The sequence below is a fragment of the Eleginops maclovinus genome, chromosome 14, assembly GCF_036324505.1.
Source record: "Eleginops maclovinus isolate JMC-PN-2008 ecotype Puerto Natales chromosome 14, JC_Emac_rtc_rv5, whole genome shotgun sequence".
Taxonomy (NCBI): Eukaryota; Metazoa; Chordata; class Actinopteri; order Perciformes; family Eleginopidae; genus Eleginops; species Eleginops maclovinus.
The window spans coordinates 10,177,403-10,203,549 of record NC_086362.1 but is presented as its reverse complement, the minus strand read 5'-3'; the positions used below and the strand labels follow the sequence as shown (position 1 = coordinate 10,203,549).

Below are 26,147 nucleotides of genomic sequence, written 5' to 3'. Positions count from 1 at the left end.
GTCAAAGCACGTCTCCATCAGGCTAGATGGCACTAATGAAGAAGAGAAATCGAGGTAGAGAGTGAACACAGAGGCTCCTTCTGCTCTCCAATCCCATCTGTTTGACACACAGAGGTAGGGAGGGGAAGGATGGAGAGAGGGAGGGAGGAGAGAGGGAGGGGTGGTAGACGAATGAGAACGAGGCCAGATCAGGCTGAGGGAGGGATGGGGGGAGGAAAGGGGGGAGGTGCTGTTTAGAGAAAGGCAAGGAGTGAAAAAAAAAATCGGAGGGAGGAAGGCTGGGGGGTTGGGCTCCGAGCTTGTGCATGTGTATGTGAGAGAGGGAGAGAGAAAGCAGCGAGCGAATGTGTGTTGTGTATGTCTGTGTGTGTTTGTGCGTGAGTGTGCGCTCGCTCTGTTCCTTTCCTTTCTTTGTTTGACTACTGAGTGGGAAAAAAAAGCGAGACAGAATATAGAGAGAGAGGGTGAGGAAGAGAAACATAGACAGAGGAGAGGAAGAAGAGGATCTAAAACACTTTTATTTTTTAGAGAGGGAGAGAAGAAAGACAAAGGATTTCTATTTTGGGCTCTTGTTTTTTCTTTCTTATTTATCCTTGCAGGCTGTAGAATAAGAGCAAAATATATAATAACAACAACAACAACAGCTCTGCACGCTTTTGACAACAGTGTCATACTCAGGAGCAGTGTGTGTATTCTGTGCTGGCTCTGTGTGTGTATGTGTGTGTGTGCTGAGAAGGTGGGGGGAGGCAGCCTGTGCAGTTTAAAGGGAAAAAGCAAGGCACACACAAAGCTGGGAGCGCAGGCAGGGAGAGGAAAGGAAAGGTAGTGGGAATCTGCTGAGCTGGCTGCCGCTGTAACAGACCTCTCTGGGATTTTACTCCACCGAGCCGACCCTGCGTCTCCCTGTGAGCTCAACCCGAGCCGGCCACGGTAAGACAAGCTTCCTATCCCCAAGCTCTCAGCTGTTTCACCGCTACCGCTCTGCAGACAAAAGCAGGAGAAAGTTGCCCTGTGTGTGTGTGCAGATTGAGAGAGGAGCTAAGCTAAAGGCTGAAGCTAAGGCTAAAAGGCGTGAGGAATGCAGCACAAAGGGAGCTTGTGTGCTCCAGCTGGGACAGTGTGTGTGTGTGTGTGTGTGTGTGTGTGTGTGTGTGTGTGTGTGTGTGTGTGTGTGTGTGTGTGTGTGTGTGTGTGTGTGTGTGTGTGTGTGTGTGTGTGTGTGTGTGTGTGTGTGTGTGTGTGTGTGTGTGTGTGTGTGTGTGTGTGTGTGTGTGTGTGTGTGTGTGTGTGTGTGTCTTTGTGGAAGGGCTTGGATGTTTATGTCACGGGGCTTCCAAAACTTTTGCATGTGTAGCATGCCCCAAAATAGACAAGCACTGAACCGCAGAGCCCCTTTTGGAGAAAAAGATGTAATTGTGTTCTGGAGGAGGAGAGAGGAAAAGCTCCTATCAGATCATTATACAGTGTCTACTCGGGACTGTACTGAAAGCAAGCATTCAGATAATTGTCATTAAGGGGGAAACAAAAGGAAATCCTATCAAGAGGAGTCTTGAATGTCCCAACGTGTTAGTTTAAAAACCAGCGGTACATGTCAGAGCCGGTCGATTTAAATATCCCCCGACGGCTCTGCAGCCAGCTGGCTCACCGGTGCAGAAACAAAACACAAAAGTAGTTCATTTTTACCTCTTTGTCTCCTTTCCGCCTCTCTTTCACACTCTTCCCCCTGTCTTTTTTCTGTCTTTCATCTTCACTCCTCGCTCTTAGCTGATTAAATTGCCAGTTTGCTCAAAAGGTCTCTCCTCTCCCCTCTTGTCTCTTTTCTCATGTGTATGTTTCCACCAGAACCTATCCTCTCCTGATCGCTCTATCGTGTAATAACCAGGTGACTCTATTGAACTTGAGTCTTGTGACTTTGCAGCCTAAGCATTAATCAGTGAACGCAAGCACACACACACACACACACACACTCTCACAGATGCCGGCTCCCATTAGCTCCTTACACACAGTTAAACACCCTCAGCCCTGTTCTACAAAGTGTGTGTTGTCTTGGCCGGTGTGTTGTGGTCTGGGGGCTTTCAGCTTGTTCTCATCAGTAGTCTGGTCTGCGGTCAGCACCCGTTTTGTAAATGTATGCGTAACTGATATATAAAGAGCTAGTAGGAGCTGGCCGGCTGTGTGTGTGTGTGTGTGTGTGTGTGTGTGTGTGTGTGTGTGTGTGTGTGTGTGTGTGTGTGTGTGTGTGTGTGTGCGTGTGCGTGTGCATGCATGCTCCTCCCTGCGCGAGGGTGTGAGAAACACAACACTTGTGCCGGCGTCTGCCTGGAGCTAATATTGTGACTGTGTGTGTGTGTGTGTCGGTCCCTGTCCTAATTAAATCAGTGCCCCCCCCCCATGTCTAAACCAATGCTAATATTCCTAGAATAAAAGCCTCACTGGAAAGACATCTCAAGCGTACTACTGTAAACTGATCCTTACAGTACTCCTGCACACACACACACACACACACACACACACACACACACACACACACACACACACACACACACACGAGTACCCGGCACGCACATGCGCACTCACACACCCTTCCACACACAAGGCAAAATCACTCTTACTATTCCATTTGCCGCCCCCACCCTTCCTGTTCCCCCCTAGGGAATTTCCTCCTTTCTTTCTTTTCATTAGTTCATTACCAGCGGAAGTAGAGCATCCTTTACTCTCTGGCATTTCTCTTTCCTTTCTTTCTTGTCTTTCTTTTTTTATTCCTCCACCACTTCCTGTCCTACTGCGATTATCCAATATCCAATGGCGTGCCAGGCGCGGTTCAGCCAGGGTCGCCTGCTGTGGGCTGGAATACATCAGAGCTGCTCGCTCACTGGCTGGCTCCTACTGTACACAGCCAGCACTAATGCTGCATAGGATACTGCATGATATATTACATTATGGTATGGAAGAATTGATGATGCTAGGATACATTACTTTATCATAGAGTTCTGTATTTTCTACACAAATAAAATAGCCAGATAAATGAAAATATGCAAATGTATTACATTGCTGATTGAGTAGACTTTTATTATGGTATAGAAGTTCAAATCATATAAAGAAATGACAGGGTCGTTTGAATTTTTGTGTCACGCTACATCAAATGTGGGGGCATATAATTACATAAACATTCTTGATGTTATATTTATGCGCACATTTTGAAAACAATTGCCTAGTGCTTTTATATATATTTATACAGTGTAATAGCATCCATAATGTGGAGGGACAGAGTCAATTACTGTTGTTTTTCTTCTACAGTTTTGCATAGTCATTTGTCGAGGTGGGGTGGGGGGGGTTGACCTGGCCAGCTGTGAGTGGATGTGTGTGTTTTGCAGATGCAGATAAAATATGGGGATTTGGCCCATGATAACAATTGATTCTGAGGCTGTCTGTGTAGCAACAAGCCATTTCCTGCACAGAGAGCCATTAGGACGCCACCCAAACCTCCCACCCCCGTCCGTCACCCACCATGCCTCCGTGTTCCTCTGCAGATGTGCACGATCATACAAACACACACAGGAGGTGGGGGCAGTGTTTTTGTGATTGAATTTGTGTGTGCATGCTCCCCTTCTACCCCTCCTCAGCCTTGGGGCAGTCCCCCCCACAGCTGAAGGGGGGAGATTGTGCATTCATTGGAATGGAGGCTGAGATGGCAGGGGGGGTGGGGGGGTGATTGAGTGTGCTGCCTGGAGAAGAAAAAGGGAGACAGAAAGAAGCGAGAGAAGAGGAGAGGGGGAGGGGTGGGCTGCCTTGTGTTTAAAACAGGGGGAAAAGGGGGAGTAGAGGGAGAGGAGCAGACAGGCAGGAGAGGAGGTTGAGGGGTGGAGGTGAGGGGAGCCTGGCTGGCGCCGTGGCTGGGTTGTGTCTGTGGAGCTGGGCTAATAACAGCTTGGGTTCAAGGAATCATTTGAGGAGACACTCGTGTAAATAAATGCTCCTCTCACTGATTGTGGCATAGATATTTCCTGAAAAGTCTTGTTGGGATGCAGAAGAAAGTTCATTCAGTTGCGATCCTTAATAAGTGACGATCCCTGAAGATACTTCTTACCTTTAGCGAGAACCTTTAAAGATGTCCGCTCAGTGATTTCATGTTCCTCTGTCTCCCCGGTGTGTTTCTGCAGCTTTTTGCGAGTAGGTGTTGATCGTGAAATGTAAGAGCTTTAGTAAAACAGTAAAGTGTGGCATCATGTGGCTTCAGAGAGTATAATTCAGACATGGATGTATATTCAGATTTGCAGATTTAAACAGAGTATGTTGGAAGCAAGTATTGGGGGCTGTGTATAAGCAGTGGGTGGAACCAGCTGGCATTGTGTTGTCTCAGAAATGTTCAAGGTGCAATGTGGTGTAGTATCTCTGTATACGTCGGTGCTAACAGTGATGCTAGTATTATTGAACAACAGTCAGCTGTTCAAAGCATACTTGCCATAATTTGAGCCAATTCGTTTGAAATGCAGTTTCTGTTGCTCAGTGTGTGTTTCTGTAGAACATACACACACACCTACATACTGTATAGTACTTACATTTTATCACCCAGCTGAATGTTTTGCTCTGAGGCTTTATCTCTGACTACACTAGTTATATATTGAAAAGCACATTTCGTTAAGGCACAGAGGGATAAGGCTTAAGTGGTTAATTCTATTATGCGGGGTCAAAGGGTTCAGCCAGATTAGCTTTGGCCTTGGAGCTAATATCCAGCACAGAAACTAGCCTGTGTATGTAGCTGTATATGATTACCAGGGAGGAAGACAAAGGGAGCGACAGAGACGTGATGAGAGACAGAGAGGCAGGCTGGTGGAAGGTCAGATCCAGGTTCTCTTTTACTCTGGTCTGGATCTGAGCTGCAAAAGTGAAAAGAAAATGACCAAGAGAGACAAATATCCTTGCTGAGACATTTTGAGTGGACTCACACACACAAAGGTAGTATGCTGAGGGTGCGCATGGCGTCTTTGTGTGATAGAGACGGGCTGAGGTTTGTTGATTTAAGGTAATGGCTTCCAGTCGTGTCAGTCAGGAGACGCCTGTGTCACTACTACTGAGGATAGACGGGATTGGCTGATTCCATAACACACACATACATAAACACACTTTGCGTGAGGTTGTGTGTCATATGAGTTACTTGTGTTGGCCTCTGTAACAAGGAACTTGTGACTGACTGGCAGGGGGGGTTGTGTGTGTGTATGTGTATACACAAGTCCTTTGCTGCTTGGCTGATTTTTATCACTCCTTTGCAAAGGTGACCAGTGGAGCTGTGTGTGTTTATGGCGTCTCTTGCAGACTGTGTGTGAAGGGTTGTGGATTGTTAAAGTGTGCTCGCTTTGTAATGAGGATACAGTTTTATAGTGCATAATTTGAGGGGAGGGAACAAGGAAGATGACAAGAAAAATAATAGTTTATAATGGTAAAACACTAGGAATTGAATTAGAAATGAAAACTCTGTATTTGATTTTTACTATACCTTCTGCCTTGTTCCTATTTCTGAACTGGCCACGTCTTTATTTCCTCAACAGTGACGCAATAATGCTCCTGAGATGATGGAAGGGGTTTTCCCCCTCTGTTGTAGGACTTGCATTCATTATTAGCTGCTTGTTATATTAATGATATCTGCATTGAAGCTTGTCCCTACTATTGCACTCTGGGTAGGAGCAGCTGCTAAATGCCTTAATTGTGTGACACAAAAAACTGAATGCATCATGAAAGGGCACCAACAGAGATTCACATAAACACAAACACATGACAATTGGCGCTGTGTTTTTACTGCGCTCTATAATTGTGCCCTGGATAAATGTGCTGGCTCTTTGAAGAGCTCTGACCTCATACTGTTCTCCTCTTCGTCTTCCCTGTTTGTGTTTATTTGTGCTGTTTCTCATAAAGTAATGTGGTACTGCCCAGATTCTCATTGTGCAAAAGTGTTTCTTTACTTGCGTCTGAGGATGGAGAGTGTGTGTGCCAAGGGCAACTCTCCAAAGTAGATATGTGTTGCTCTTCAGTGTGTTTCCGACAGCTTGTGAATGAGGAGGTCTTTCAGGGAGCTGGGTTAGCTCGCAGGTATGTGTTTGGCTCCTGTCGTTAATGATGCAAGACTTAAACACAGTGTTTGGTCCTGTATTGTCTAGTTTTACTCGCTTACTGTCATAATCTCTATGCAATCCAGGGCTGCTCCTGGAGACATGAAATTGTGTAAAGTAAAACAAATAAAATGAACACATTTTTATTGAACCAAATGCTCGCTTAACAATCGACTACTTGCACACTCAGCAGAAGCTTACCAAAACATCCGTTAAACCCTACGTCTGAATGCAGTAATCAAGTTAGTACACATCTATGGATGTTCCCTGCCTTCACAGGCAAGACAACTACACACACACACACACACACACACACACACACACACACACACACACACACACACACACACACACACACACACACACACACACATATTGACTATGCTAGTGAACCCACAGCGACCTCCATCGATCTGGCTGATTGACTTACAGTAATGCGTTAACCCAATTATGTTTCTGAGGAGGTGGACGGGTTATTATCAGGAGAAGAGAGGAAAAATGAAGATGTTTCTGTTGCTTTGCAGATAAGTGTCTTCTCATCCAAATTCTAATACTTTCCTTTCTGCTTCTTTTTCTTCTAACTATCTCCTTTCCTTTTTTCCTTCTCTTTCTTTATCCCCCGTGTGTTGCATCACCCTCCTCTTTAACCCAGTTCCGCCTCGAACCTTGACCCCCTCTCAGTTGTGTACTATAACTTCTATGATAACTGTGCATACGCAATGTGTGTCCCGCAATGTCTCTTGCAACATTTACTCTCAATACAAGTCACAGCTGAGCCACACGGGAGGTCATTTATTAGGTAAGATGCAGATTGAGTTTTTTTATTACCAGACTATTTGCCTGTTTTCTTTTGTGTTGCAGATCTCTTGTGTGTATCAAAATATTAGGTTGCCATTTTTTTTTGTCATGCATTTGTAGGAATAGCAGGTGTGTGTATAAAACAGAGTGTTCAAAATCAAAGCTGCTTCTGCCTTGGAGCGTTTACAAGGATATATGTGTCTCTGCATGAGTGTCTGGAGGGCGTGTGTGTGTGTGTGTGTGTGTGTGTGTGTGTGTGTGTGTGTGTGTGTGTGTGTGTGTGTGTGTGTGTGTGTGTGTGTGTGTGTGTGTGTGTGTGTGTGTGTGTGTGTGTGTGTGTGTGTGTGTGTGTGTCTGGAGGGCGTGTGTGTGTGTGTGTGTGTGTGTGTGTGTGTGTGTGTGTGTGTGTGTGTGTGTGTGTGTGTGTGTGTGTGTGTGTGTGTGTGTGTGTCCTTCAAGACCTGTAACTTGATCCGTCTCGAGCAGTTGAGCCCTCCATCCCTCCTCTGTCTGTCTGCACCAGCTTCTACTTCCCTTTCTCCTGTATCTCCCCCCTACCCGTTCACAGCCTTCTCCTCTTTCCTTCTGTCTCACCCTTTTCCTGCCTTTCATCCCCCTCTTCCTTTTCTTCCTCCTCACCATACATTTGTAAATCTAGGTCAATCAAAACATAGAAATACAACTGTCAAAAGCCTTTGCATCTGTCTCTCCCTCCCCTCTCTGTTTCTCTTTCCCTCTTCTTACACACACACACACACACACACACACACACACACACACACACACACACACACACACACACACACACACACACACACACACACACACACTGTGATCAGATGACTTTGATTGTAAAGATCAAAGAAGGCAGAAGTGTGTTTCGTGGGGGGGGTCAGTGTTGGTGTTGTAATTGATTTTCTCTGTTCCCTTTGTTTGACTGGTGTTAGATGTCACTCTGAAGCTGCCAGACTGTACTGTGCTGATAGGATAGGGTATACAGTGTTTGTCTGTGTGTGGGTTGGGTGGGGCAGGGTGACAGGGGAGGTCACGAGACAGGCTGACTCTCTCTCACAGGATTACTATCACTGATGTATAGAATTACAAGCACTACAGTGTGTGTACTCCGTCTCTGTCATAATGAGTCTTCTTTTTCCTGTACTCATTCAGCAGGAAACATCGTAACTATGACCCTAAATATATTCTTGAGAGAGAAGGGACGGCTGATGTGTGTAGGTGGTTTTGATTTAATGGAGCACCAGCTAAACTACAAGATATTCTCTCTGAGATGCTTGTATCAGCTGTGTCCTTCGTGAGTCTTTCATTCAAAGTGTCCCATCTTCCTGTAGTTCCAAACACTGGGCTGAGCCTGCACTGTAGGCTGTTTGGGCAGTGTGTTTGCAGTTTCCAGGAGCAGCGTGTGTGTTGCCATATGGCGGCTGTATTAGCCCACAGTGTAAACACAGCTGGTTGCCTCCCGTGGTTGTATCGGTGAACAGCAGTCTGCCTGCAGATACAGAAAGCCCTAATAGGTGGATCACGTTCACTGCTAGTACATTAATATGGCTATTACGCACATTGGGATTCACGGCATGTTTTTAAGGCGCATTAGTGTCAGTGTTGCAGCCTGATATCCAGACTGTCAGTCATGTTGAGCCGGTGATTATTGAGTCTCTTAGTGGCTGCTCGGGTTACACTGCGGCAGGCTGTTTTGATCAAAATTGTGATAACAGTTTTAGAGTTTATTGCAGTCCAAACCTGACACTGTAATCCTTCTAATAAACAACAATAACTACAATCTCTTAATAGTAAGTCACCGGCTTTTCAGACTTTGCAACCATGCTGTTATAAATCAGTGCAGGAGAAAGCTGAATTCCTGTGTGTTTTAATACGTGCAGATAATTTGTGACTATTGCTATGGTTGGCTGATATAGGCATTAATCAAAGAGTATGGAACCAGAGACACAGGGAGGGAGATAAAACAGAGAGGAAAGGGCAGGTTGTGAACATTGCACATCATAAATAAAATGTCAGAAACACTGGTGCATGCTAGCCAGTGCTCAGGGTAGCGTGAAATCTGCTCACCCCCTCCTTTCTTATCTCCTCCTCCCTATCAGACTCCCTCCCTTGCTCTTTGTGTGTGTGTGTGTGTGTGTGTGTGTGTGTGTGTGTGTGTGTGTGTGTGTGTGTGTGTGTGTGTGTGTGTGTGTGTGTGTGTGTGTGTGTGTGTGTGTGTGTGTGTGTGTGTGTGTGTGTGTGTGTGTGTGTGTGTGTGTGTGTGTGTGTGTGTGTGTGCAGGGTAATTGAGGTGTGTGACCTTGCTGTAGGCCTGGCAGGTGTGAAGGGAGGGATGGAGGAAAGCAGGGGATGGGATGAATGGGGGAAACAGGGAGGGAGGATGGATGGATGGTACATGTTGGCAGACTGATATCACGTCGCATACGTATATGTATGCTAATGTTTGCCACTCCATACTGAAAGAAATACAAGTGATTGTGTGTGTGGGGGGGTGAAAGCCCATTCTTCTGCTGCATGCAACTTGAAAATGAGATCTTCAGTGTGTATGTGGGCGTATGTGTTATTAAGCAGACAAGACGGCACATATCATGTTCTATATGCTACAATCTGTTCATCTGAATCTATTTAACATGCTTGCCAATTGTAATGAGTATACTTTCCATAAAACAATGACAGTAATAGTGATGATTGGCAGCTTTCACACCATTACAATAATATCATAGAATAGAATTTACTTAATTGATCCCAATTTGGGAAATGTTTTTGTTACAGCAGCATAAAAACAAGGCAATGCAATTACAATAAAATAGCATTTAAAAAGAAAGTCAAAAATATACATTGGGACAGACAATGTACAGAAAACATAAACAAAATACAAAGCAGGATATTATATGTACAATACGTGTAAAAGCTGAAGAATATTAATAGAATATAATATAGAATGTACAGTGTGCTATGGTTTAAGTCGAGTTATCCCACTGCACCTATGGAGCAGAGAGTTATCTGCCAGCCAGAGAGGAATTGTTATACAGGGTTATGGCAGTGGGCAGGAATGTTCTCCTGTATTTGTCCTTATGACAACCATAAATACTGCACTTCTTATACTCCGTCTTACTTCGAGACATAAAGATCTTGATAAATATATATGTATCTCTCCCTGCTAATTAACTTTCTTATGAAAAAGAATTGTGAAATTAATTTGCTCTTACAGTGGTCATTAATTTAACTTTCAATGAGAAAAAAGGAGGGTTTCAGAGCTGAGGGAGCCTGACTCCAAACATCGCCTAGCTTTGGAACCTAGACACGTTGAGACATGTTCTACATATGTGCGTTTATAGGAGTTGACTAAATGTACAGCAGGCTCACCATTGCAGCTGCGCAGATACCCCAGAAATAATTGTGGCTTCCGTCTTTTACTGGGCTTTAGAAACTTTCCTGGGGATCAGCCTTTCATTCTTAAATTCAACTCCAAAACCTCACCAGAGGAGAGGGCAGAGCAGTGTCCTCAAATGTGTCCAGCAGCTGCATTTTGTACCAGGTGGACATTAGTTCTAATAATGTTTTATAATGATCTTTTAGTGCTGCAGTTTCTTTCACCCTGAGCACACCTCCACAGAATAGTGTGGAAATGCAGCAGAGGCAGTGAGCTCCAACACAACCATCCCCCTCTTCATCTTTTTCTCTCTCGTTTCCTACCCTCCTCCTCTCTGCTCTCTGCACAGTAGCACACTGCATCTGTGTCATGTCACCGGGTTGTGGCGTCCCGGAGTAACCCCCCCATCCTCGCATGCAACTGCAATGTCTCTTCCTCTGTCCTTGTGTGGCTCACGCTGTCATCCCCTATCTCTTCATCTTCCTCCCTCATATCTCGCTCTGTTCTACATTTTTCCTAAAGGAGTCTCCTCCTCTCTCCTGTCTCTGTCATCCTCTCTCTCTCTCTCTCTATATCTAATGTGTGTCACTATTTTAAAGTCTCCCTCTGTATTTTTCTCTCTCCCCCTCGCAGAAACACACAGCATTGCGCTCTCTCTCTTTCCTTCCTGTCTCTCATCAAGCGTAAACAAACATAAAACCGTCTCGGTGCATACATTAATAGATCCAAGCTCCTTAGCTGGCTGCTGCATGCATAATCTATCTGCTTATATGGAATGTGAACAGCGCACTTATGAATGTATGTGTGTGTGTGTGTGGGGGGGGGGGGGGTGTGAGGCCCGAGGCTCCTCCCTCCAGAGAAAGAAACAGACAGGTGTGGACCAGATTGAGTTCCACCTCATTTCCTCTGCCCTGTGCAAATGGTCAAGGACACACATTTACACACAAAAACACACACACAGGCATGCTCTTGGAAACATGGATGCATTCACGTACCCAGACACACTTCAAACGAAAGGACACAGATATGCATAGTGCACACACCTCAAAATAAAGACATAATACGAGATGTAGAAGGAGGTGTGTGTTTGCAGGCTCATATGGCTTCCTGCACTTACATTCCTATAGATAAGGTTTTTCCATGGCAAACCTTAAAGTTTTGCAAATTGTATAAATACTATAACTAGCACACACACACACGCACACACACACACACAGAGATACAATATTCATAGCTCTATGTGGTTATTTATATTTGACATGACAGCACTCGTATGGCTTTTCATTTTTCATGCTGTTAAAATGCCTTAGGAACAATATGATGGTGGCAAACACACACACACACACACACACACACACACACACACACACACACACACACACACACACACACACACACACACACACACACACACACACAGTACTTCTTCGCTGACCTCAGCAGCTCTTGTGTTGTCTTGCAGTTTTATTGATTCGGGAGAGTCGGTCATCGACCATCAAAGAATTTCTACCAATCTAAGCATTTACCAGCTGTGACGTTAACATCTTATAACCAGCAGACACTAAGTGTGCAGAGTATTCAAAAATACTGCCTTGTTTTCAATTAGATAATAGAATGCTGTAAAACGATCAAAAGTCATTAGGTTATGTTTCTTCAATTCAAATGTATTCATATAGCCCAATATCACAAATAACATTTGCCCAGAGGGCTTCACAAATCAGCAAACACGAATGACAATTAAAAATATTTTAATATAATAAAATGACAAGGTAGGAATGAAAATACCAATGAATGGTTACATAACACAATGACACAGATACAGTTAGAATACAATAATTAAAATTCCATCACATGAAGGGTCCATGAGGATGTTTAAAAAGGAGTTTAAAACCTAACTGTGCGATTCTTATGAATCATTTCTTAGCTTGAGCTTTTCTCAGTTCTGCACTGCCCTGCCCTGGTTTCTATCTCCTTCTTTGTCATGGCACTACGCCCTGAACTGAATTTAATAGGTACCCCTTTACACATACACCACTGTACCTGCATACTTATTGCATGTGTTTAGGTCTGTTGTGTGGTTATAGAAGAGGTGCAGCTCTCAGTTTACCAAGTTGATCAACAGAGAAAAATCAGCAACTATGTTAAGAATATATGAATCCCCAAACATTCTCTCTGTTTTCTCACATTACAGTGAATAACTTTGGTTTTTTGTACAATTAAAAACAAGAAATTTGGAGACCTCCTCTTGAAACTGGGATAGACATTTCCACATTCTTTTCCTACATTTTATAGATCAACGTGCAAAACCGAGAAAATAATCACCAGATTAATTGCGGAAATTGTGTGTGTGTGTGTGTGTGTGTGTGTGTGTGTGTGTGTGTGTGTGTGTGTGTGTGTGTGTGTGTGTGTGTGTGTGTGTGTGTGTGTGTGTGTGTGTGTGTGTGTGTGTGTGTGTGTGTGTGTGTGTGTGTGTGTGTGTGTGTGTGTGTGTGTGTGTGTGTGTGTGTGTGTGGGATGAAGAGACTCACCATAGAGACAGGGGTGGAGGCGGGGCATGTATGTGTACATTATGGGGTTGTATGCTTACTTGCTGGTGAAAGTGATTGAGTGTTCTTCATATATGCGTGTGTGTGTGTGTGTGTGTGTGTGTGTGGTCCTGCGAAGATGGTATGAGCCACCATGTGGGGATCACGTGTGGTTACCACAGCAGATAAAGAAGTCTTTGTGAGCAGTTGCATGAGATGCGGCTCAAGCTACACACATGCACACACTGTAACCTATACAAACACACTCTCCTCCTCTTTCACATGCTGCTTCTCAGCTGACTTACACTCTCAAACAGAGCATTGTTAAACTCACCAAGTGTGGCCTTTTATATTTATTAGGTATGAAATCATTGCGGTTTGGAGCGAACACACACAGCGGTGTGATTATCAAAGCCTGACTCAGTCTTTTTGGTATGTGACAGTTAACTTAAATGGCATTGTGCAACTGGATAGCACAGTTTAGCACCTCTGCACTGGTATGTGGGCTTGGCAGGGCTTGTCTGACCACTCTCCAACTCTGTCTCAGACACACACACTCAGCATCAGAGACAGTAAAAGTGCATCCCGGGCTAATGCCTGTAGCCTTAAAACCACCTTCCTCTTATTGCACATCCAAGCACACCAAACAGTGTGTTAAAGGCTGAAGTGCTGCTGGTGTGAATATTAATCAGAGTCCATCCTCTCACCACCTTCAACAAAAGGAACACTTTTCTGTTCTCTGTTTTCTAATGTGTTTATTTTGTTTAACTCAAATGAAGGAGACGCCTCAGGCCAAATTCGTCAGACGGTGTGTATGTGGAGCAAGTGTAGGCATGCCTCTAATGTTGTTGTTGTTTTTGAGCTACCAGCAGTATGTCAGCATATACAGCGCAGTGTTTGGAGATGCCATGCTGATGACAGTGTGTCCCTACAGACTAACATGCATGTCATATGCTCGACTAATCAGCACTATGCTCTTGTCATGTTTGTTTGTCATTTAAACACTCACAGTTGTGCCTCTACAAGACCATGATTCCATGTTTCTAGTCTGTTAGACATGAGACATAAAAGAATCTTTACACTTGCATTGCTGATGCCACTCAAGTAAAGCAAAGGGTTTCAAACTATTTGGAGAACAAATGTTGTCAGCAAACTTTATGGAAGTCTTCTTTTATGATTTACTCTGTAAAGACTTCTCTTCTCTGTGGAAACCTAAAGCTGAGGGTGGCACTAGAGAAAGAAGTATTCACGTCTCCCTCCTCTGTGTTATTCATTCGTGGCCATGGCGATGGAGGTGGCGGGTCAGAGTTTCAGAGTTTGACGACAAGGCCATGTTTAATCTTAGAGGATTGACGTCACAGGACTGAGCCGACACTGACTGCTGTGGCTGTGAATGCTGCATGCAGCTGTGAGGAACACACTCTGCTTGTGTGTGTGGTTTTGTGTGAGAGAGATAAAGAGAGAAGACAGTGAGGGTGGAAACAGTACATGACAAGCGTTAAAGGGGTTGTATTCATCAAACGCTCATTTACACATGATTGTACAAACATCACACAAACTGTCTCTCACACAGACACACATAAACACACACACTAACACACACTTTTACTGTTCACAGGTTTTGATTTTGGCTGCATCCAAAGCCTGGCTGCTTTCATTAGTGTTGGTCTAGACACGATTTATTACCAACTGTTCTTTCTCGTCTCCCCTCTGTGTCTGTCTCACTGTCTTCCTATGTGTCTGGCTGTGGCTCGCTGCTGCTGAGTTTGCAGACAGTTTTGGGGTGTGTGTGCTGTGGCTCTAGTCGGTGAGTCTGTGTGTCACCCTACGCCTTTTTAAGTGGGTGTCATTTTCCTGCCTGTCCCCAAAGAGGAAGTCAGCCTGTCTGCCTGGTCTATCCATTTGTTTGTCTCATATGTGAGTGTGTCCGTGGGAGTTAAAGTGGGTGAGATGTTTTGTGAGCCAGGCGTGGTTTTGACCATGACCTTTTACTGAAGCCATGTGGCAGAAGTTCACTTACCCAAAAAGCCTCCACCACATTCAACCTGACACTCCTCCTCAGTGTCTGAAGCTCTGCCAGATCAGAGCTTGAAAACACAGGCATGTTTACAGACAGAACACTTGTTGCCTCTCATGCATGCACACCAAATTAGAACAATCCATTCCACATAATTCAGTTTATTGGGTGTGAGTGGCACGACATTTGATATATTAGACCTTTAGCATTTTAAGTGGCAAGTTTAAAAACTCTGTTTCACATTTTTGGAAGTTTGACCAACTAACTAAATGAGAAAAGTGATGACCTGCAATTCAGTGAATCTGTATACTGGTTTTTTACTATGTCATTCATTACCAAAAAATTGAACAAGATAGCAACTTACAAATGTCCTTATTTATGCACCTCCTGATCTCACGCACAAGAACAGGATGCGGTTTGACAGCATTCCAAGGAGAGCTGAAGATCTTTACGGTACAAAGTGCCCTCACTCATGATAAATCTTTCAGTCTACAGTGAATGCAGACTGAAAGATTTATCAACATTTATCAACACTGCTGCAACCGCTATGCTGGTGTGTGTGTGTGTGTGTGTGTGTGTGTGTGTGTGTGTGTGTGTGTGTGTGTGTGTGTGCGCGTGTGCGTGTGCGCGTGCAGGTATGAGGCTTGCTGCCCTAACTTGAAAAGAGCCACTGAATCACCAGTGACTAAGGGCTGGAGCAACCCGAGCACGGCTACTCTACTCACGCCATGCAGGCTCACACACGCAGAGGTGTGTGCCATTAGGAGAAAGCCTTAGGCTGATTATACTGTACAATAGGGCAGCATGTACAGAAAGCTGCCAAGGGATTGTGCATTTTCAGCAGTTGTAAAGAAGTGTGTGTACTTTATAGCATATGGACATATTCACTGAACATATGTTCAGTAGTTTGTGTGTGTTTGAACAGTGACAGGATGTGTGTTTTTGGGATGGAAAACCTGTATCTGTAACCTTTAGCTTCGTTTGTTAGACAATAGGCAGTCTGTATGTTAGACACGTTTTAGTTTTTTAAGAGAAGAGGATGTTAGTCCAATGACATGGATGTGTGTTTCCTCAAAGCATTTTGACGCCATTTGACCTCACATTTTGGGTCTTTGGATGGGTTAATTTATCCAGCATACCACATTATCTCCATGTCCAAATTAGATGCCAGCTAGGGACCTTTGATGCATGGAGCTTTCTGCTCTCTGACACACCACTAACACATTCAGGTGTGCAGATACTTTTTTGTAAACCCTTCAGCAGCAGCGCTGACGCAACAAGTGAAGAGTCAGTCCGTCTTCTTACAAGTCTTGAGGCAGTAGACCCCTCCAGAATCCCTTGTATTTGAAACCTGTGTAGTTTCTCAGTGCATTATAACCCTCTAACCCATTTATCTTTAATACTCAAACTGGGCTGGATCACATATCATCTGTTGCTTTTAGGACCATCATGTCAGATCCCTCTGCTTCTTAACTCAGTGCTGTTGTTCCGTCGAACCAGCCCTGGTTTGTCTTCACTCTTTCGTTATCTGTCTCAACATATCTCTGCTTTTTCATCTTTAGTCTGGCTCAAGGCCTTCACTCTATCCTCCTCCCTCTACATCTCTGCTGCTCTCTCCACATCTCAGTGGGCAGAGTCTGTGTCGTCGTCTCCCCCCCCCCCCCCGAGCTGGTTAATGTCAAAGGGAGATGCTCCCACTGGTTAACCTTTACAGATAAAAGATAAACACCACTTTGTATTACTTTCTATCTCTGCCGCTCAGCCTTTCATTACCTCTTTCATGCTTACTCTCACGTGGTCGTTGTCTCTTTTTTCTTTTTAAACTGTATTTGTTTTTATTTCTGTGATGCCTTGGCCCGCCTCGCTCCTCTCTTAAGGTTCCTAACCCTCTTAAACTGTCTTTTTATCTTTCTTACATCCCTCCCCCTGTTTCTCCCCCACAGCCGTGATATCGATCAAGGTCAAATGATTATGTCAAAGCTTGTGACATTTGCTCGATGTGTCATGAAAGAATATATTCTACCCTTGCAAGAATTCAACGCATTTGATGTCTATGGTGTGCCTTCCTTCAAGGTGGCTCTGCTCACACACCTATGTTCACAAACAATCACACGTGCAGCCTGTCCACCTTTACAGTGTGGCCAGCTGTGACCCTTTAGGGGGCTGACCTTTGACCTCGAGTTCAAAGGTTTGTAGCTTGAACCACAAGGCTGCAAGATCAGTGAGGGCCTGAGCCAGCTGTATCTGCTTCGTATTGACACAACTGTCACACACACACACACACACACACAAACACACACACACACACACACACACACACACACACACACACACACACACACGCACACACACGCACATGCACTCAAGCTGCCTTAGGCAATGTATAATGCTTTGGTTCTGTGTGTACGAGCTCAATAGAGAAACATATGGATTGTGCCGTGTGTGGGTGTGTGTGAGGGAAATAAAAGAATGAGAAAGGAAAGATGATAGTAATGAAAGAGAGATGGTTTCCTTGGGTGGATTAGTTTGTGGAAGCAGACACCAAGACCCCATGTTTCTTACGTAGATCATTTACTTTATTGAACATGCTAACACGTTTTTGCAAATACCTGAAAAAGCAGAATGTACCAATTGTGTTTTTAAAGCTGTCTTCACATATGGGCTCCGGACAATTTCTTTCGATTGTATTGTACAGACTTTCTACGAAGGCGCTGGCAAGTTAAATCCCTTTTAAAGATGGTCCCAATAACTTTTGGGTTCTCACCTACAGCTGTGCGTGTCAATTGGTTCCCCTCTTTCTCTGTTTCTGCAGTGTGTGTAGTGCATTAGTGTGCGTCCATGTCCACTTTAGTGTTTGAGCTCTATCGCAGGTGCCTAGTGTTCTCAGGGTGCAAGCTGAGGTGTGTGTTTTTATGTGTGTGTTGGGGGTGGGTAGGTACAGCCAGAGTACCACCTGTTCTCAGTCATGTAGCCCTGCGCTGACACTGTGACTCACTGAACAGGCGGCACATAAGGAACACACACACACAGATGGCCAAAGCGCTGGTCCAGGCTCTGCTGTGCATTTTGGCTGTCACTCCCACACACACATTGTGGTTTCATAGGCCACACAGCATTACATATCAACAACATCATGACCACAGAACAGACAGCAAACATCACACATGCATGATGAAACGAGCCATTGGAATTAAAAAACAAACTCCTGTTGTGTGCAGGCAGAACGTGTTCTCCTCTGACCCTTTACTAAAGTGCTGATGAATTGCTGACCATTGCTTCAACTCAGACTGGAATGGCAAAGACGTGTTTGACATAGATTCGACAAAAGTTGAGAATAGAAACGCTCCATTGTGCCAAAAACAAACATAAAAGGGAAACCTTATACTGCTGCAGTCCTCAGTGACTGATTCTGTTGTGTGTGAATGCTGGTTAAGTTAAAAACAAATATTTAATGTAGTATTGTGAGGCTCCTCCCTGCTGCTGACTGTTCGACCTCCAGACTGACCTTTGTTCCTCCATGTTGCGTTTTCAGGAGCTGGGAGGTGACATGGTGGCATGCTGAAAGAGACTGCCTACAGTACCCTTGATTACCAGGTAAGGCTCTTTAGCTTTCTCGGTTTTTTCTCCCTTTGTTTAACCGTACCTACACTGTGTCCATCTGACCATCCTTTCTTTCACCCACAAAAGCACAATAATGGCTGAACATACAGTATACATACATAGTGTTTATTGTATGCTTTTAAATGAACAATTTAGTTACTTCAAAGCAGAACTGCAACAATTAGTTGATGATTTTTGCCAACTTTGAATCATTAGGGATGTAGACTGAAAAAACAAGAAGTATAAAGACATCACTTTGGATTGTGAGAAACTGGGTTTGACGAGGTTCTAGTTTTTTTTCTGAGGTTTTATAAACCGAAAAATACATTCAATTAGTTTATTAATCTAGAAAATAGTCATCAGATTAATCAAACATTTAAAAAACGTCCTTATTTAGAAGCCTGCATTACTTTTTCATGTGGTCTTCCACTGGTTTTGTCCACCTTCTATATCAATATTTATTAACCGGTGATACCTAAGTACATAAGGCGCACTAACATGTATGCACGCACACTCACACACAAACTCCATTGTGGTGGTTAGGGTTACAGCCACAGGGCAGGATATGTCAAGAGAGAGTGAGTAACACATGGGTGGGAGTAAAATACACACATTAATTCAAAAAGAAAGCAATGGGTTGTGAAATAAAGGGTGTGAGTCGACTGCTGCTCTTTCTTGCAATCCCTGTCACACATACTATCAACTATCTGGTTGAATAATGTCTGTGTGATTGTACTTTCAGAGTTGTTTACTTAAAAACCTCTGAGTCAGATATCAAAAAAGGAACTATTTGCTCTTCATATAACATTAGAAAGTGAAAGGTCAATAATTAGCAAAGACCAATTGATTTATAAATGAATTGAGAGAAATGTCTCACTAGCTCATTTTTACACTGCACAATGTGTTCTGCTTGTTTGAGCTTAACATCACTAACGGGAATTACTGACAAAGCATTGATGATGTTGTGACCTATGCTTTCACCTTCAAAGTGTAATATCTGCCAATTAGACACTCTCCTGAAAATGTGATGTGTTCCTTTAAGAGCCATCTGAGCTTCCTAAGCACCTCTAAGTGGAGTTGACTTTCCCTATGTATAACTTTTGGATAGTGAGTATATTAATCGGGACTGGAGTGCTTAGCTTATCATAGCGCTACAGTCGGGATTAGCCGTTTGTTTGAGGACCTACAGGGAGAGCCGGGCTCCCAATCGGCACCTCTCTCCTTGAATAAGGGCCCTAATTATCAGGCTCTCCTTCAGCCGGCTACATGCTGCCGTATGTGGGAGTGCTGAGCCAGTCTGTCTGCTTGTGTGTCTCCTCGTGGTGTGAGTATGTGTGGAGGTGATTATTATCGTGTCTGTCGGTCTCTCAGTGTACCCAAAAGGCTGACTCACAGTATGCCACACATACATGCACACACACACATTCCCCTCACAATCCTACATATCAGGGGGTGAGAAGTACCATCTGTACCAGGGACAAAGTCTCCTACGACTGCACAGCACACACACACCCACTCATGCATACTTTATTTCCTGTACTGTTGCTCTGTCTGGACCTCATCAGTATTACATGCTGTTTATTTTTTTTATGTGTGTGCGTGCCTGGTATGACAGGAATTCCGGGGCTCGTACCCATGGGAGAGCAGCTAAATATATATATATTTGGAGTGTGAGAACTGAGCCGTCCTTGTCCCCAATCTCTTTAATTACACACAAAGACCCCACCACACACACACACACACACACACACACACACACCCATGTCTGCCTCCCTTCCACACGCATGAATACAGGATTGCTAGCCATGCATAAAAGCTGTAAGAACTTAAACACACAGTGCTTTGCACATCTTTTCCTCCAGTTATTTCCCTTCCTGCTGCTCACACAAACACATTTGGGACCCCCAGGACAGACTGTAATGCCTCCCTTGTTGTGGGAGAGGAAGGAGGGGAATTGAGCGCAGACATACATTTAATACTCAGACTCTTATTATATACAGTGTAATACAAATACGAGAGAAACAGCTGAGGAAGCTGTGTGTGTAGGGTGTGTGTGTGTGGGGGGGGGTGCAGTGTGTGTGGTACACTAGAGTCCCACCCATACCACATCAATCAGCAATCCTCTTCCTGTTCATTTTTTAGGGCTAATGGTCTCCCACCACACTCTTTACAGTGCAATCATACACACATACACATATCAAAACAGACACGCACATACAAACACATTGACACACATACACCCAGGCAAAGTCCCACTTGTGCAATATGAGAATACAATACATCTTCAGATGCAAGCAAAACCAAAATAGGAAACATAACTCAACACACCCAGCAAAAAAAAACGTCATGAGGAACGTAGCATTTGCATAAATTGTACTGTTGGTCTATTTTTGTGCAGAAATAGAATGGACTACATACACAACCGTGAGAAGCAGATAATATACAGGCTACCTACATAACTACTTTACAACTGGTAATTAAGGACTGCAGCAATTCAGAGTGTAACAGCTTCCAGATGATGTTATAAAAAGTCTTTCCAGCTGACTTGATCTATTATAATTCACAGTGTATAATCATTATAACATAATGGATGCTGGCTGGAGTATGAAATTACATCATCTTTGATTTAATTACATTAACATTTAAGAAATACATGCTAGAACTTTTTCATCCTTGCAGTATCTTAAAATGAAAGTGCCCACTTGATTTACTCTAACTAATGTTAACACTGCAATGATTGCAGACACACTGTTACGGCTAAGCTCATTGTACACTACTGTATGAAATGTATCTGTAGCCTTTTACCAAACAACAACAGTAAATCCATAAACAAGCACACTGACTGCAAGTGTCATAAAGACCCCCACTGTGCTGCCTTCCTCCTCTTTCTCAACACAAAACACATTATTGAACATTCATTGTGACTTGACAATAGACTCCAGATCCACCATGGTGGTACACATGCCATGCACTTACTTCATCAGGGGTTTGAATGTAGCACAGACACACCTCATTCTTCACTGCCTGTTAATAGAAATGCCTTCAGTTATCTGAGTTGTAACCTGTTGTGATATGAGAGAGGCAGTGAGAGACCGAGGCAGTGAGAGAGAGGTTTTATAATGTTCACATTTTGTTGGAATTAGAATTATTATTATTATTAGAATTGTTATGACCTCATGTCACCTTCTCAGCATAATCCATGACACTTTCCCATTCTCCTTGCAGCAGCTAATTTTGGACCCCGTAGTTCTGCTGAGGCAGTGCTTTCTAAATATAAACTACTAGTGTGTGTGTGTGTGTGTGTGTGTGTGTGTGTGTGTGCGTGTGTGTGTGTGTTTACGTATGACGCATACTGTTGGTTGTATACCAGTTTGGCTTTTGGCATTATTACAGAGTACAGGATGGTTAGTTTGGCGGGGAAAAGCTGGAGCAAATGTTTCCGGCCTTGGAAAGACTTGTATGCATTTTTTTTAAGCCTTGTTTATCCCACACAGGATTTTAGCTTGCTGCCTGTGAGCGTAGTATTAGTAATACTAGTAGTACTATAACTCTTGTACACATATTTTCTTTCATCTACTGTTGCCCTGTCTGGACTTCATACATTTCATGTGCACAGTTATGAAAAGTAAGATAATAATATCACCTACTGGACATGAATCAAACACATATTAACCTGCTTAACTCTGACTTTATTTACATTCCTAGCCATGTATAGTGTACTGCAATATTTAACTTGCATTAAATGTTAGATATTGTTCAGCATTTAAAGATCTCTCTCTCTATTCGTATATGTACATCCAATGAATCATAGTTTACACAAATGAGGGTTGTATGTCCACCATTCTCATAGTGTGATCTTGGATGCGTACTGACGATTTCACCATATTGCTAAAGGTTTACATCCCAGAAACATCCTGACCACTGATCTGTGGAGACAGACACTATCACACACTCAGAATGGGTCATAAGAGGTGATTGTGAGGGATTGGGGTTTTTTTGTCTACTCATTGTGCCTTTAACAGATCTATAAACCATTAGGTAAATGTTTATTCATTTTCATAAAGTCTTTAATTACAGCTTATTAACCCTCTACAAAGGTGCATGTTTAGAAAGTGTTACCTTGATATATAGCAAGTATGAAATAATAAAATATAACAGGGACATTGTTAAATAAGACAAAATGTCAAAAAATGTTCCAAACGTCTTCCAGATAATCTAAATTGAGGATAGGTTTCCATATGAAAATCTATTCATAATATGTATGATCCCGTGTGTGGGCTTTATGAACCTTTAGCCTACGATAGATCTATCTAGAGTGTTATACCCATTCATATGTTTATTTCAGAACATTAAACCAGCGTAGCGACACCTGAGCCTATTTATAGTGCTCTCAATCTAATCATAACACTGTGATACTGATACTTGGGCGGCAGTGCCTCAGTCAGTAGGGACTTGGTCTTGGGACCGAAGGGTCGCCGGTTCACGTCCCGATCGGACCAAAAAAAATATGGAGTGAGCTGGTAGCTGGAGAGGTGCCAGTTCTCCTCCTAGGCCACTGCCGAGATGCCCTTGAGCAAGGCACCTAACCTCTATCTGCTCCCTTGGCGCCGGGTACCTGGCTGCCTCTGCTCTGCCACCTCTCCTCTGCATGTGGGTGTTTGTGCATGTATTTCATCTGTGTTTGTGCATGTATATCCTCTGTGTGTTTAATGTGTGTTAACACAACAGAGTAGAGAAAAGCAATTTCCCTGTAAGGGATTAATAAAGTATGTCTTCTTCTTCTTCTGATCTGTCTGGCTGCGGTAATATGGGGTATTACTCTTCCTCATCCAAAAATAGACGCTCACCGTAATATTGCGTGGCGCTGTTACAGTCGGTCACGAGTCCGCCCAAAATAAACTGTGGAGGGAAATGAAAAAGGCACTAAACCCACCAGGAGGAGGGGCAGCTCCGGTACCGGGACTCGGTGCCAGTTTGCGCTGTCAGGGAATTCCGGGGCCGTGCGATGACGTCACGTGGGTGCGCGCCCCTGCTTCGTGTGCGTGTTTGAGTGTGCATGGCTCTGTCCCTTTAAAACTGAGCTCAGCGCAACTCGATCCTCCGCCTGCCCGGCTGTGTGTGAAGCAGAGGAACAAGGAGCTCGACGCGGAGAGACTGAGAGCCGAGAGAGGGGCTGTCGCTGCACGGCGAAGGCAACCATCAAACGGAATAATATCAAGATAAAGAAGAACAACACTATCACGGACATCTGAGAGACTCTCCGGCGGCTCATATTTCATGGTTGTTTCGAGACTAACAGGGATTACAGGCTGAAGGCGCTTCGCTCAGCCGGCTCGTCTGGATTTTCTCTGCAGATTCGGAGCTCCAGGCTTGCGGATACAAAGACTATAAAAGCTAGCTTGGACCTGAAGGAACACGATACATATTGATAATTGGATATTATTTTATTTCTGGATCGTCCATTTGAAATACTTGAATGAACGGTGAGTGCTGTGCTGCTGAACGTTTAAAAGTCCAGTCCACTTTGTTTTGGTTGGTATAGCAGGCAAGTGAGGGTTGGTTTAAAAATAAGTTTTACTGTGATATTCCTTCATTAGATAGATGTGTTGTTACACTGTATGTTCTTGTTGGTTGAAATACGGTCTGTTCTGTTGGGATTCAGGACAGCACTGAGGGAATTGTTGCCGGCTGATTGATCAAAGAGGAACAATTGATGAGGTGGGGAAATTTCGTTGAGTTTTTGTTCTAAACCACCGGTGACTGTTAAATCCCACGCTTGTGTGTCTCACTTCGGAGAATTGTTTTCCTCATATTTACCATTGATCATCTTTACCGTACATGTTTAATCATTCAGTGCACGTGGATTGGAGCGATTACTGAAAATGGGCTTTGATGTGCAGTTGGGGTACAGGGGGCATTAGGATGTCAAAAGCCCACCTTCTTTAAAGGTTTTTACCCCACTGAGATCTATCCGGGGGTCTTTATTTCTGTGTATGTTCCAGCCCATGTGAATAATTGTTTATGACACCGGCTTGTTTACAAAATAACATATGCTCATATTGCTGTGGGACACCCCGGGTAAGTATGGTCATTGTAGCTTGAAACTCATGATCCTCCTATGGCTAGAAAAAAGGGAAGGAGAACTAGAGGACATGGAGAGAAAATTGCCTGTGTAAGGAGATCTCACGCCATTGTGTGTGTGTGTGTGTGTGTGTGTGTGTGTGTGTGTGTGTGTGTGTGGGAGTAGGTGGCTCTGCTGGAGTGGGGGTGGGCAGGATCACTGAGGTCGGTAGCCGTATAAAGTGAATGGATAGCTGCCACCCCCATCACCCCCAGTCAATCCTTACGCACACAAAGAGCCGGATTGAAAGGAAGTGATTTGCATCACCTCTCTTTATGGGGGGAGGGGCGGTGTTTTGGGCTGTCTGTCCTTTTAGGTCTGGGTTTCAGGCAGTGCACTAAAGTCTGACCGCATAGTATTGTTTGGTCAACGTGATCTGTTATCTAATTATCACTTTTAAGAGGGAACACTTGTCCAAACTGAAGGGACTTTTTGAATTTCAAACACATATCTGGCGCTTTTATCTTTAAGCACAATATAGCCTACACTCTTTGAGGATAAAAAAGCGCACAGGAGTCATATGGGTTTACTCGTACACCGTGAAATATCCAGCTGACTTCCAGATTGCTGTGTTTAATCGCTTGAAACAAAACTACACACTGTGATGATTAAAATATATCAAAACAATACAAGTCAAACGAAGATAAAGTCCAGTAGTTTGTGGGCATGGTAATGTCTTATTGCATATACTCATTGTCGATATTGGTTGTTGTTACCTTTTAACGCCTACAGACTTTAAAAGTTATTTCCACTGGTCATCGGACAAGCAGTTGATGAGAATTGGTGGCTGGCCAGGGGGGATTATTTGTCACTCTATTGCCCACAATAAAGGAGCAGCAGATCAGGAAGAGCGGAGTGTGCTGGCATGGGGTCGTGAAGAAAACAAAAAAGCAAAGCCTTTGAAGGTTCACTTCCTATCAATCAGATCGATCGGCATGGAAACCAACGCAGCGTTTGATGTCTGAGGTTGTAAAAAGTTAAAGCTGCAAATCGCTCCACACACACTGCTGGCCGGCTGTGTGTGTGCTGCCTCAGCGTTCTCCGCCCCCGTTTGTCCCGTGAGCTCAATAGGAGAGTGTGTGTGTGTGTGAGTGAATGAACAATCGCCGCCCATTTTACTATGAGTTGTGACGAATATTAAAGTGATACACACGCGCCAGGAGGACAGATGACGTTGGCAATAAGGCTGCTCAATCAACAATAGTGAGTGATTCACACACCTTGAGTAAGCAGCAGAGGAGTGTGTGTGTGTGTGTCAGGACCCTTTTCAACCCCCAGCCCTCTTTACCCATATGTATCATGATGGGGGTGGTGTATCCTAAGCAAATGAAGGATTACTTTGAACTAATTACGATTTATTTCTTTGAGTGCGTGGCTTGCGTGGGAAGTGGGTCAGTAGGGTGTCTAAAAGTGCTTACTCGTCTAACAAATCTTGCTGACGGTGATACAATAAGAGCTGTGTCTTGGCTGCGTGACTTTTTACTCAGATTCTCCTGCCTCCTGAGTGTGTGTCTCCTCTGGTGGGTGAAGTGTTTGGCCTTCATGATGAAACTTTTTTTGTGTGACACCATGCTGTTGCAGTCTTTCTAGTTAA

At 43.9% G+C, this 26,147-nt stretch overlaps 1 protein-coding gene across 1 annotated transcript in view; it reads left to right on the top strand.

Annotated features, from left to right (window-relative positions):
- Positions 1–641: 641 nt before the first annotated feature.
- Positions 642–26,147, top strand: part of kdm6ba (lysine (K)-specific demethylase 6B, a) — a 45,125-nt gene continuing 19,619 nt past the window's right edge. The window contains 2 exon segments of the mRNA XM_063900391.1: positions 642–930; positions 18,365–18,426. The gene's annotated coding sequence lies outside the window, so the exon portion shown is untranslated.